The 14351-nt window shown below is 41.4% G+C and overlaps 1 pseudogene; it reads right to left on the bottom strand.

Moving 5' to 3' along the window:
* Nucleotides 1–14351, bottom strand: part of LOC136548397 (uncharacterized) — a 124150-nt pseudogene that overhangs the window by 25166 nt on the left and 84633 nt on the right.

Genomic DNA, 14351 nt, shown 5'->3' with positions numbered 1-14351 from the left:
GGCTGTTATAACAGTTTGTAACCCTCTACAGAGGTTGTGCACATTCATCGTGAGTCGTGATTCCCATATGCCTAGGTTAATTACTCCCATATCACTGTCAAGGTGAGTGGGCAGGGTACACTATGAAGCCATTTCATAGTTTTTTCTAACAAGTTAGGGCCACTAGGTTTCCTCGGCAGGTAGATGTTGGAACCCCCCTTTCCTATGGCACAAATCCTTCGTGGCTATACACATAAGAACAAGGGCAGTCCTATACCCAACATGGCAAGCCCCTTTTGCACTATAAAGATAACCTCTAACAAGCTAGAAAAGGTCCTATTACTGAGCTAAAGTCAGAGCCATGTGACTCTCACGGTTGCACTGTCAGCCCTAGCTTTTGTCGATAGATAAGTCCTTATGGAGGGCCGAGAGCATCATGATTAAAAGTCATTTGCTCCTTCGCCCTATAATTTAGTTGTTTAAAAGCAAATTTTACCTTTTCGTTCCATAGAACCATTATTCATTATTTGGATCATGTACAGTTACATTGAGCACTAGCAACTACCCATATGCATATAACCCGTAGGAGACAAGGGAATAGGATAATCAACCACTAGGATGTCCTTACGGGTATCAAAATTAGACACATGCAAATGAGTAATTAATAAGGGTGAATAGGACATCAAGGTAGATCCCATGCTATACTTGCCTTGGTTAACAAACTCCTGTTGGTCCTGCTGGTCTCCGAAGAACTCTTGGTCTCCAACGTTCTCCTCACCGTCTGAACTCAACCAACAAAGCAACATACAAGCATTCCAAAGGCATTCATGCAAAGCAAACAATCCTATGGTTAGAATAGTACACTAGTAGTATAGAAAACAAGATAAAATGTTTATGAAAAGAATCTATGTCTCACTAAGATCATGTCAACTCAAAGTTCACGAAAAACGAAGCTAAAACACGAAAGTTATGAATTAAACGGGGTTTCCTATAGCAATTTATTTAATTAAACCTAACCATAAAATTTAAAAGTTGCAAACATGGTTAACAGTGGTACTAACACGTAGACTATGCAATTACAAAACTAACGCAATTTGAATGGGTCAATTCGGAGCTAAAACGACGATTTTATAAGCAAAACAATGCAGTGGCATTTCTGTAAATAGAATGAACTATTTCTAAATTTAAATAAAATCAATTTTGGAATAATTAAAACGGTCGAGGATTGCGGGTTCTATTTGGCAAAACCTGGGGGTCTCTTTAGCAAAATGACCCGCAAAGGGGTATCGGCCATCGGTGGCCGTTGATCAAGCATTGGACGGTGCAGATTAGAGCTGGAGGGAGAGAGAAGGAGTACACCGGCCAGGAACAGTGCTCTCACGGCAGGGCACCATGGCCAGCGACGTGGAGCTCGCTGGCACGCTTGATTTGGGACTATGGGCCTTGGTTCGATGAATCGAGGGCACCGAGGGAGAGAGGGGGTGCAGGCGACCTCGGCCAGGCCAAGAATGCGTCCGGAGGACATGGCCGTGGTGGAGGTGGCCATGGCCGGCGGCGGGAAACTCCATGGCACTCGCGGATTGGGCCCTAGAGGACATGAAACTAGGAAATAATGGCATGGGGAGATGGAGGGGAGCAAGGGGGTCTCACCGCCGAGGAAAACGAGGACGGAGATGGCTCGGGGATAGCGGACCGCGCGGAGGGGCGGACGGTGGACCTCGGCGTTCTTCGGTGCGGCGGTTGCGGCTTCCGGGTGCTCGGCGAATGCAAAAATGGAGCGGAGGAGGCAGTAGAGAGGGCGGCTATGGGTTTGGATTGCCTTTTGTAGAGGCCAGGGAGCGGGGGAGGACGCTCCCACGACGCGAGTGGGCACGGGCGACGGTTGCTACCTTGACCACGTGATGCGGGAGGTTGGAGACGGCGCCAACACGTGGGCCCAGGCCATCAGTGGTAGAGGGAAGGGGAAGGGCGCGGCGGCGGCGGTTCCACCCGAGCTGGGCCGGCCTAGGAAGGAAATGAGAGGAGGGGGAGAAGGGGAAGGGGGTGAGCGGGCTGGTGGGGAGAGTTGGGCCGGCGGGCTAGAATGAGGAAGGGAGGGGAGAGAAATGAATTTCCTTTTTCTTTTTCCAAATCAAATTTCCAAATTGATTTCCAATTGATTTTTGATTCCTTTTAAGTTTAAATCAAAACCACTCAACATATTAAATAAAATGCTGCAGCATGAGTGCATCAACATATATCTATCCTTATGATTGATTTTAATCTCACAAAAAATATTATTTTCCTATGTTTTAATGCACACATAATTGCATAAATAAATCAAATTTACTATTTTAAAAGATTACAAATTTTAGGGTGTTACACAAAGAAAACTGGAGTAGCAACTGGAATACCCTTTGTATGTGAATGGTAAAAAAGAGTGTTGATATGTGGTAGTAGCCGGCACCGTCTTAGTAGCGCAAGGCGACAAACTTCCTCACACTGCAAGACATACAAAGTTTTTCAATTAGCAAGTGCTATCTTGATAAAAGAAAAAGATGAATACTAGATAGCCTTATTTGTATAACATTATTCCAACCCTTCAAGTCCTCGAGTTTTGGTGTAGGCTGTGTATCAACAGCACTAGCGTTTAAAATAGCAACAAACAAGGTTTAGCAACTGAACATGTTCCATCATGATTTGGCTCTGATACTAAATGGTATAAATTTGATTGGTAGTGAGTTAGCCACTCTCCTCTAGAGGCACTCACTACTTTTAGAGTTCTTACCTGATGTAACTAACTAGCACGATGGGCGTGCTACGCTGCATCGGTTTTTTTGGAGGAGAAAAAATGTCCGTGAAAAGAAGCAAAAAGAGGAAAAAATAAAAAAATCAGAGGGAAAAAACTTTTGTAAAAAGAAGAAAAAGGTATAAAAATAAAAAAATTTTAAAATAAAAAATAATTAAAAAAATAAAAAATGAGAAAAAGAACAATGCCGAGCAGTTGCAGACGACCTAAGAGGCCAGGGATTCCTGGCATGTTAAAGAGAGTAGTTATATACATATAGTTATGATTTACTTGATCCCTTCTACCAGCTGAGATGTAGTCATGACTTGCATTTTTTGGCATGGTTAATTATGATTTGCATTATTTATCGAGATGGCTTTGACTCATTCCTATGCCACTTCAAACTATATCCACTTGGCAAATCTGCTAGTTAAAAACAAGGGTAGGGTTCTAAGTAGTCTTGATTCTAGTTCGAGGACTAAGTGTGGAAAACATATAGGGGTTACAACTAAGTGATTCATGGAATAGTTAGAGTGTGAGAAAATAGTTATTTGTGTAGTTTATGTGCATGCTTGTGTTGTTGTGTGAGTAGCGCACCATAGGGAGCATAAAGATATACCTCTTTGTCGAAGGACCATGGCTCATGGTCATTGCTTTCGGTTATTGTATGGCCACGTGAAAATGGAAACAATGCACCCATACCCATCCATCTTCCAAAAAGTTTTGGAGTGGCATTTCCAGCGAAACCACCAATATCAGGACCTGAGAACGGTTGACCACTGAGACCCTGAATGGATAACCATGTCATTAGGTTCTTATAAGCTTATATTTAAGTTCTTATATCACACTCATTAATAACAATAATTTTATCACTACAATATGATTCAACTTTATATGTAAAGTATACAATAAAGCTAGGGTATGCAAAAAACTTCAAAGAATGAGAATTGAGAATAATATAATTGTACTGGAGCAAATTATTGGAGGAACCAAAATTTGTGAACAATACACAAGGGAATGGTTCTCAGTACTATAACAGACTATGTGTCACTTTTGTGTCACAACATTATACACATAATTTTAGGATACTTGTGATAAGCATATGTTTTACTTTATCAGGGTATGGAGAATCCCCCTAAGATGAATTGGCTAGTGGGGGTGGAGGATGTCACATAGCCAACCAGGGTTTGATTCTCACCTTGTACCTATTAAAATGCTAGGGTGGATGTCTCTAGTCGAGATACTTTATCAGTGTATGGATTATTGAAGTGAGTTGGAGCTTATTGTCAAAAACAAAAATGCTTAGGCTATAACACCTCTGGTGTTTTGACCTAGCACTAAAACTTGACATGTCATCATATGCATTGCAAAACATTCATAAAGTAGAAAATTTTGAATGCATTCACTAAATAAGCTTTATTTCATAAGTTGTTATTTTATGTGATGTATGTGATCCAAAACTCTAAATAAAGATCATGACCACAAGGGTCAAATTTCATGTGATCATGTGAGACCATGTGTCAATTGACTCAAATAACCCTAATGGGCCATGTTGATGGTCAAAAAGCATAGTTAAGTAAAAAGGTAAACAAATCAAATGTGAATTCAAATTTAAATCATAAAAGTCCTTTTTGCCCCTTCTGTCTATTTCAAAATCCATTTGGAATTTGGGGGTGTGACAAAAAGCAAAGTTGAAGCTTATTTTATAAGGGTCAACTTTGGTATTCAAAGTTTTTAAAGTTTACATATAAAATTTGGAGTAATTTTGAAATGATTCAAATGCACCCCAAATTCAAATTTCAAAAAAGAGGTAGAATTTGAAAATGTTCATTTAAGCAAAGTCGTAGAACTTGAAATGTTGGACAACTTTTATTTTTGGAGATTTTCAACTTCTTTAGAGAATTTGGGAGTAATTTGTAAAATGAACTCAGTGGCAATTCTGTAAATATTTCAAAAATCCGTTTACAGCAGGGCGCCACTGCCTGCTCGCCACCGAGCTGCTGCCGCCGACCGTCTTCACCGCTTCCTCACACGGTGACACATTTTTGTCTCCGTGGCGACCTCGTTTGGGAGCTGGCAAAGCTAGACGCACCTTCCCCTTCTATAAATAGGAGCACCCACCGCCGTCGTTCTTCTTTTCCTCCCATCTGCTCACCGCCGGTGACCTTGCTGTGCCTGCGAAATTCATCCTCACCGTAGCACCTCGTGTTAATTGTGTTTGCCAACATCTTCGCCTTGACCTGCCGCTCCTTCTAGGCCTGCTCACCTTGTCTCTAGCAGTTCAGCGCCACCGCACGACGTCTTCTTCCTTAGAGTCGGCCGAAGCACCGCCACCACCGACCTCATCGTGGCTAGGACACTCTAGTCCGTCTCCGCCTTCACCCAGCACACCGTCGTGTTCGCAGTGAGCTCCTGAGCATGATGCTCTCTCCATTTTAGTCTCTACCGCATTGTAGCCGGTGTTGTACCATGCACCGCCGTGTCTGCACCACCGTGGCTGCCATGGCTGACGTAGAGCTTCCTCCGGTGCGCCTGCTACTGTTTTGAGGGTCAGGATAGGTTCGTGGGGTGTTGTTGGTCATGCTGGTGCGGTATGCTTCGCCGGAGTCTCGCCGTCGGCGCGTTTTGGCCGACCGGTGCTGGCAGCGCTGCCGTGTCCTGTTTTGTGTCGCTGACAAGCGAGTCCTGGCTGTCAGTGAGAGAAGAGGGAGAGAACAGTGAGGTTTTGTATTTTCTGGATTTTGAATAGTACAGAAACTTTGGAAATTCATAAAAAAATAATTACAGCTCTAGAAATTCTAAAAATTTGTGTGTAGCTTTTGTACATGTTCTATTATGGTTTAAAAATATGAAACTTGAAATTTGAATAAATTTTTAATGTTCAAAAATTCAGTCAATTAATTAATAAATGTAATTTCCATAATTTTTGTAGGCCACTGTATAACTTCAAAAATTATGAAATTTGTTTTGGTACACTAATTTGTCATGAGGAAACTTACGTAAAATTTTGAGGTCATTTGGAACAAGTTTGTTTTGGGCTTATTTCCAAATTAATTAAAAAAATGAATAAAAGCAAACCCTAAGTGTTAGGTTAGAGTTTGATTTTTGTTTTGTGACCAGTAGGGTTTCAAGATTAATTTGGTCAAGTCACTTAGGTCATAAGCCCTAGATCATAAGCCCTAGGTCATTAAAGTGTTGGTTAGAGTTTAGTTAATGAGTGGTTTCATTCATTAAGGGTAGAACTTTGGAGTGAAACTTTGGGTAGTTCTTTATAAGAATGTAGGGTTTCTTAGTAAACATTTTTGTGTGGTCCTTGATGGTAGAATTGCAAGTTGGTTTTGTTGGCTTGCAACTGTACCATGAAGGAAAGTTGTATTCAAGGTGTTATTATATTTCATGCACCATGAAAGCATCATGTTTACATTATCATCATGTTGAAGCATATGTTATTATTTCATGTAGAACTCGAGAGTGAACTGATCCTAGTTGAGCAAGTTATGGAAGAATCCTTGGTTGTCTCAGGATTCGATATTTGTGGTACTGATCCAGAAACTGAGATCGTCAACAAAGGCAAGCCCCGGTTTATGCATTAAACCATTACCTTGTTTACTTTGAAAAGTTTATCACCTATGTTACCTATTGCATTAAGTTGATTATTTCAAATGTCACCTACTTGGTGGATTGCCTACCTTGTTAATTGTTTAGCATCCTTGAAGATGATTTCATTTACAAATGCGTAGAATGCTTAGTATGCTTTATGGTAGGCTTTCAAAGTAAAAGTTTCGATACAATCAAAGATGGCATACTGGCCAAAGAAAGAAAGAAGATAGAATGAACTAGAGACTAGTCGGGTGACTTATCTTGAATGTTGGGTAATGTTGCCGACTATGTCGCTTAAAGGCCACTCATTGTGGATCTTCTAAACGAGACACTTTGTAGTACTGGTCACATACTCTGGTAAGCCTACTTCGGCTAATCCGATACTAAGACGAATGCCCACGCACTAGGAGTGGAGAGATGGCAGGAGTAGCGTGTACCCTCGTGGCTAGAATGTGGCCGGATTAGAGGTGTGCTATGCTCTCGGGTGGCGTGGAGATGGCTTAGTATAGGAGGATCCGATAGTGAGGTTGATATATGCAAGATTAAGTTCTACATATGTCATGTGATAAGGAATCCCCAGCTGGAACTTGAATCAATTCGAATTGCTAGTGCTCCACGAATATGGAGACTCGTTTCATTATAGAAGCAATGCAGGACTGGTGAATTATTAAAACTTGAGAAAAGGAATGGAATGAGAAGGATTGGAACATGGGATATGAACACTTAGTTTGAGATAATGAACCAAGAAGACTTAGGGGAAAAACTTGAAAATAGGATCAAGAATAGTAAGCTTTTGGCAAAGAACTTTTGAATCTTGCTACATCCTTACCTTGTCCCAACTCTTGCATCTCTAAAGTCTTTCACCCCCTTTTACGTCAGGTCAGTCTTGTTGAGTACTTTTGTACTCAGGGTTTGTTAACCCTTGTTGCTGGTGAGTTGCATGCGTAGGCTTGTTTTGGTCCCTGCTGCATGTCAGTGTTTGAAGTCGATGACGATGAGGAATGATGAATGGCCTTTGTACAAGGCACTAGTTTGTATGAAAAATAATGTTAATGTAATATTATCCCACTACTATGGTTGGATGACACTTATGGTTTTGTAAGTTTGAAACAACTGGTTTGTAATATTAAAACTGAAGTCTTCCACTTTATAATCTCTGATATGTATATTGAAAATTGTTGTAATCTGCAATGTCTATGATTGGGATCTTATTCATAAAAGATTCGTGGATGATTCGGGTTTTTCGAGGACACCCGATAGACCTGTTAAGTTGTTGGGAACTTGTGTACACTATTAGAGGTCTGTTGAGACAATGATAGATGCACGTGGGTCCGATTTCTTAGGAGGTTCTGCCACAGCTGGTATTAGAGCAGGTCCTATCTAAGATCATTGTAGGTTACTTTGGAAAACCTTCAAATTGATTTGGATCAAAGAAAGTAAACTTGATATTTTGAAGTTCAAATTTCTTTCTTCTTACCTCTGATCTAGCCTCAATCCTATCTTATTTGAAAGTTCATGGCAGATAATATGATTAGGTTTGTCCTATGTATTAAAAATCTAGTACTTTTGATTATATAAATCTTTTGTACCTAGATTCGTAAGATTGATTCATGCATCATGCTTGAACACCTTGCATAATAATTCCCCTTAAAAGTGGTTGGGTAAGTAATGTCAATCCCATTCTTGCTAACCTCCATTATCCTCAAGCTATTCTTATAGTCCTACCCTAACTTCTATAGGCTATGGCAAAGACCAAGATAACCGCACGCAAGTCCACCGGACCTCACGGAGTCCCTCGTCACCAGTTGGCACCGTGAAACCATGAGCTTGGTGAAGGAAGTTCTAGGACCTTAGGAGATGAAGGATCTTCAAGCAATCCCACCAACATCGAGAACCTTACCATGGAGCTCAACACTCTTCGTCGAGCTCATGCCAAAGATCAAGAGAAGCTGGCAGAAATGCGAAGGGACATCACCATGAACACCGAGTTATGAAATGAAGCCTGGACACGAGAGGATGCGACCAACAAATGCATCCATGAGTTGGAGTTCTACGTAGAAGACCTGGAGATGGACAATGCCATTCTTCTTGAGAATGTCCACATGATGTATGCTCAACTTCATCCTCCTCATGGGGATGGTGAAGTTACAGATGAAGAAATGATTATAGATCTAGGAGAAGTCCAGGATGAAGAAGAGGAGGAGGACCCTGAGGAATTAGTGTACTTCTCAGATGAAGATGAGGTTTCGTTCGGTATGGACACGGACATCGATGACTGAGAGCTTGGAGTAGTAATAGTTCCTTTACTACTTTTCTAGTAAACCAGGGTTGTCTTGTGGGATACAAGACATGTAATATAAATAAGTAACCCTTTGTAGCATGAAATCTTTTAACTGCTTTCAATAAATAATAATGTAAATAAACGTGTCTCTCTAACAAATGCCTCGTCCTATCACCTGAGCTGGTGCAAGTACCTCGCAAGACAATGATGATATCCCAAATCCTCCACCAATGCCTCCGACTATGGCAGATGCCATAGCCGCACTCATCAATGCAACGGTTGAGAATGCTAGGTTGTTAAGGGAATTGGCTCAGAACCAATAGGCACCACACCCTAATCATGGCCACCGTAATAATGGAAATGATGAGTCAACCTATATTGATTTTACTAACACACGTCCGCCTATGTTCTCTAAGGTAGAAGAGCCTTTAGAAGCTGACGATTGGCTCCAGACAATAGAGCAAAAGTTTGAGCTAATTCACTCTATCGAGATTCAGAAACCAAGGTTTGCGGTACAGCAACTCCGAGGAGCTGCTGGTGCCTGGTGGGCAAATTTGGTAGCTGTATAGCCTGCTAGTCACCAAATCACCTGGATAGAGTTTAAGGATGCCTTTAGGGCACACTATATTCCAGATGGTGTGATGACCATGAAGTTAGAAGAGTTTTTGGCTCTTAAGCAAGGGGAGCACCCAGTGATGCACTATATTGGGTGCTTCAATCACCTGTCACAGTATGCTATAGAGTATGTGAATACTGACAGGAAGAAGAAGAATCATTTCCTAAGAGGCCTGAACACCAAACTTCATACCATGATGGCAACTTGTGGCAATGCAACTTATCATGAGACAGTCAACATTGTTATCGCTTCAGAGGAAAATTACTGCCGACATAAGGAGGCGAAGAAAAAGAGAGTATCTACTTCCGGATCATTAAGTGGAAAGCGTCAAAAGATGGTCTACCATCCTCAGAATCATGGCTGTGCGCCATTCCGCCCACAACAAAGGCAAAGCAGGCAACAAATCTTTATTCGCCGTGCAATTAATATGCCTTATCCTCATCAAGCACCGCAATAGCAAAATAATACAAATAATGCAAACCGCACTGCTACTCCCTAGAATCACAATTATCCATGTTATAATTGTGGTAAACCCAGACACTTTTCCCAAGAATGTCCATATCCCAGGAAGAGTAATCCTAATGCACCTAAAGCCCCTGTTACTCAAGCTCAGAATCAGTACAAGGGCAATGCTCAGAATAGTCAGAAGGGTCAGGCTAAGAAGAAAACTGGAAGGGTCTTCTATACTCAGGTGGAATCTATTCCAGAAGGAGAACCAGTAATGATTGGTATGTTTCCCATTGCTAAGCATCCTGCAATTACCTTATTTGATTCTGGTGCATCCCATACATTCATTAATCGTACATTTGTTGTGAAGCATGGGATAACTATTGGGGAGACAAAAGAACCATATCATATACAGTCGCCTAGGGGATGAATCTATACAAGGGAAATAGTTCAGTATGTACCTATTGATTTGGGAGGATATGAGTTCCCTACCAATATGCTGATATTAAAGGATCAAGATATAGATGCGATCCTTGGTATGAACTGGTTAACTCAACACGGGGCTATCATAGATGTCATGCGTAGAACCATAAGGGTAAATGTACCTGACAGCAAAACCCAACTTCTCATCCAACTTCCCTTTCCTAAGAGTATGGTTGGAACAGTCTATGCAACTACTGTTGAAGAAGCCGAGAAAATTCTGGTGGTATGTGAATTTACGGATGTCTTTCCCGATGATCTGCATGGTATGCCACCAGACCAAGATGTAGAGTTTAGAATTGATCTAAAACCAGGAATGACACCTGTGTCCAGAAGAGCATATAGGATGCCACCCAAAGAACTAGCAGAATTAAAAATCCAACTACAAGAGTTGTTAGACAAGGGTTTCATTCAACCCAGTTCATCACCTTGGGGATGCCCTGCTATCTTCGTGAAGAAAAAGGACCAAACCTTAAGATTATGTATTGACTATCAGCCGTTAAATGAAGTCACCATAAAGAACAAATACCCCTTACCCCGAATTGATTTGCTTTTTGATCAACTTGCGGGATCTAAGGTGTTCTCAAAGATAGACTTGAGATCAGGCTATCACTAGATTATGATTAGATGGGAAGATGTGCCGAAGACAGCGTTTACTACCCGATATGGTCTATATGAGTATTTAGTCATGTCTTTTGGCTGACCAATGCCCCGGCTCATTTCATGTACCTAATGAACTCAGTTTTCATGCCCAAGTTGAATAAGTTTGTAGCGGTGTTCATTGATGATATTCTTATCTATTCTAAGAGCAAAGAGGAACATGCGGAACATCTCCGCATTGTTCTACAATGATTAAGAGACCACAAATTATATGCCAAATTTAGTAAATGTGCATTCTGGTTAGAGGAAGTACAATGTAACACCTCAGGTGTTAGCCTTGCATAACTTGACTTGCATAGCATGAGCATGATCATAAAGCATTCATATATAAGCTTTGACACTTGAAACATTTGATTGAAACGTATGCAACATTCTTATTATTTCATGTTTCCATGTGTATGTGCATATGATCACGAGTGTAAACATGTAGATGATTGTGTGACCTTGCAAATAGCTTAAACATGTTTAGAATATCATCATGAACAACTTTGGTATTTATGGCTAGGGCTAATTCGGTCATTAAGTCATAGTTTAAGTATGTATCATCATTTGAATGTAGCTTGTTTGACCAAGTTTGAACTAGGTGTTAGAGACCTTGCATGGAGGAAATCACTAAAGCAAAGTTGTAGTATTTGACATAAGGAACAACGTTTATTTTTAGGTCATTAACTGATTCAGCTCCTAACATGCTTGAATTGGTCCCACAAAAATCAGCAAAATCAAGATTTCAACACTTAAGAAATTTTTCTAAGTCTTGTACCCTAACCGTGCTGACAGCCGATGTTTGGGATGATTTTACTCTGTTTCTGTTGTGAATTAGAACAAGTTCTTTGAACAAGATGTGTAGCTGGTACTTCGGGCTTCAACTTTGGTTTAGGAAGTTTTGGCTAGAAGTCCACGGATTAGGAGTTTGATCGATTCAAAAACGCACTGTCAGGCTGCTACTTGCTCGACTGAATGAACTGAATCGTAATTCTTCAGTGGCCGACCGGTTCAGGCCTTGGCCGCCGTGTGGACGCGGGGCTGGCTGCGCATTGCCAGCGCTCTGCCTAGCGTGGCCAAGGCAGGCAGACGCACGCCTTCGACTCCCTAGCGTCCGCCCGCTCCCTCCTGTGCTCACCATTTTCATTTCCTCGGCCTCATTTCCTCACCGCAGCAGCAGCCGAGCACCTCCTCGCCTCCGCCGTCGCCATAGCCACGCCAAGCCTCGCTGAGCCACCCATTCGCCACCACAGCAGCACCACTGTCTCCCCAGCAACTCTCAGCGTCCCCCATTGCCTGCTATTCCAGCTTGGTAAGCCATCGCAGTGCGCAACACCTCATCGGAGCTCCGCCGCTAGTCCCATCATCGTGGCCACGTCGCCTCCATCCACCATTGGTCGTGATAGCTTGTGGTATAGGATCGCCGTGGTCTAGAGATACTCGTCCATGCCTTAGTTGGAGCCGCCATAGCTTCCACCGACACCTCACCATCGTTCAGCACCACCGCTCCGCCATGGCCGCCGCCGTCGTCACTATCGTCGATGTTAGGGCCGGGCAAGTAGTGCAAACGATGCGCCTCGTCGAGTAGAACGTCTGGTGAAGATGTCACCGCCGGCGAACTCACCGTCGACGAGCTCCAACCATGCAGCGTCGAGTGGCACCGTCATGCTCTGTTTTGTCTCGCTGACTAGTGGGGTCAACTGACCAGTGGGTCCCGCATGTCAGCGACTCCATGTTTTAAAGCTAGTTCATTTTGAATGCAGATTTCATATGTTTTGTGAATTTTGTATCTTCAGTTTGGTAGCTTCAAAAATTGTGCAATAAATTGTGTAGTGTTTCTTAGGAAGTGTAGTATTTAGGAAAAATATGTTCTTGACATTTACAGTAGAAATTTTTGGAGATTTAAATAGAGATTTGAAATGTGCTTTTGAATGCATTCAAATTTGTTTATTTTATATCTAGAGTTCCTGTGCTCCAAACATTATGAAATTTTTGTGGTAAGCTAGTCTTAGCATATATGAGCTCTGGTAAAAATTTGAAGATGAGTGCATGTGCAGATTTGTAGTTATAGATTTTTCTTTTATAATTAGGAGATCCTTGTGTAAATTTTTATAAATTATTTAGGAATCCAATACTCATAAAATTTGTTGGAGGTTATCCTAGTAGTATATGGATGCTAAGAAAAATAGGAAATCTGTTGCTTGACACTTTTCAATAAGGTTTTCTAATTATGCTATTTCAAGCATTGCTGCCTTGTCATTTTTTTATAGAATGTTCTACTTGGCAAAATGACATGAAATTTTTATAGTAGTCCTTTGATAGCATTAGTAAGGCACTATAAATTTTTGAGAATTTATGAAGTACATCTGGTATATGTTTATTATTTAACCTAAATATCTCAGTAAAATAATAAAGGCATTTAAATAAATAGTTTGGGCTTCACCATTATATTATGTTAAATGTATTTGGTATGCTTAAACTGTTGGTAAGCTTTATGTTGTCAAATTTTGAGTAATTACATGAAGTAGTAGTATCGTTGCTTTAAAATGCAAAATTAAAAGGGTTCCGGATAGATTCTGTAGTTTGATGAGTTGCATGTTGAAAATGATGTGTACTGTAAAAATGGTTAATAACAAAGTTGTAGAGAATTTGATAAGATTTCCAGAAAGTCCAAGATCACTGGATTTGGATTAGTAGAACTCTAGTTATGAGTGAAACAAGTAGCTGCTATTTTGTGGTATAATCGATGCATTATGGAAGTAGATAATTAAATAATCGAGAAGAGATATGCACCTACTCAATAAACATGATGCACTTGTTAACATATATGCATTCATAATACTTATGCCATATTCATGCATCTAGGATTGGAGGAAGAGATAACGTTGCTGGAATTCGAAGAAGCAGAGGAAGGGGACCAGCAGGAGAATCCACAAGCCGCAGCTCCCGAAGGCGTGGAGCAGAATCCTGAAGAGCTTCTGGAGTGTCCTGACCACCGCCCTACTTCCTTTCTGCGAGGCAAGCCCCGGAGCATTCTAAGTCTTCTAGTAATTTACAAATGTTTACTTAAGTACTTATGATTGATGCATTAGGTTATAAGAGTTGAATGGAATCACTTGATGCATATAAATTTCCTTGTCCAGATATTAAACCTTTAACCGGTATAGGTCCAGGATCGAATAAATGCTTAGCCATGCTTAGACCGGTAGAAGTCGGGTGATGTTCTGTCACCTGTGAGATATAGGTGGATACCGGAGCACGGTTGGCTATATTTGCTATCGTGGAACAGAACCATGGGGTAAAAGAAAATCGAGATCGGACAAGAAGTCGATAGAGAAGCAACAAGACATGGAGGTCTTGGGTGTGGATCTATCCCCGTCTGTGTCGATTAAGGACCATACCGTTGTTGGCGCTTTTGACAAGATTGAACGCATGCCTCTCACTTAGCTGGCTAGATAACTCGTTCCAACCGTGAAGCCGAGTGATTCAACTCAGGCGGGGAACCGTTCTGTTGTGCGCTCCTTCTGGGGAACGATCAG

Source organism: Miscanthus floridulus, chromosome 4 (genome assembly GCF_019320115.1).
Source record: "Miscanthus floridulus cultivar M001 chromosome 4, ASM1932011v1, whole genome shotgun sequence".
NCBI lineage: Eukaryota > Viridiplantae > Streptophyta > Magnoliopsida > Poales > Poaceae > Miscanthus > Miscanthus floridulus.
The sequence above is the reverse complement of the archived record's forward strand: the minus strand, read 5'-3'. Positions and strand labels throughout refer to the sequence as shown.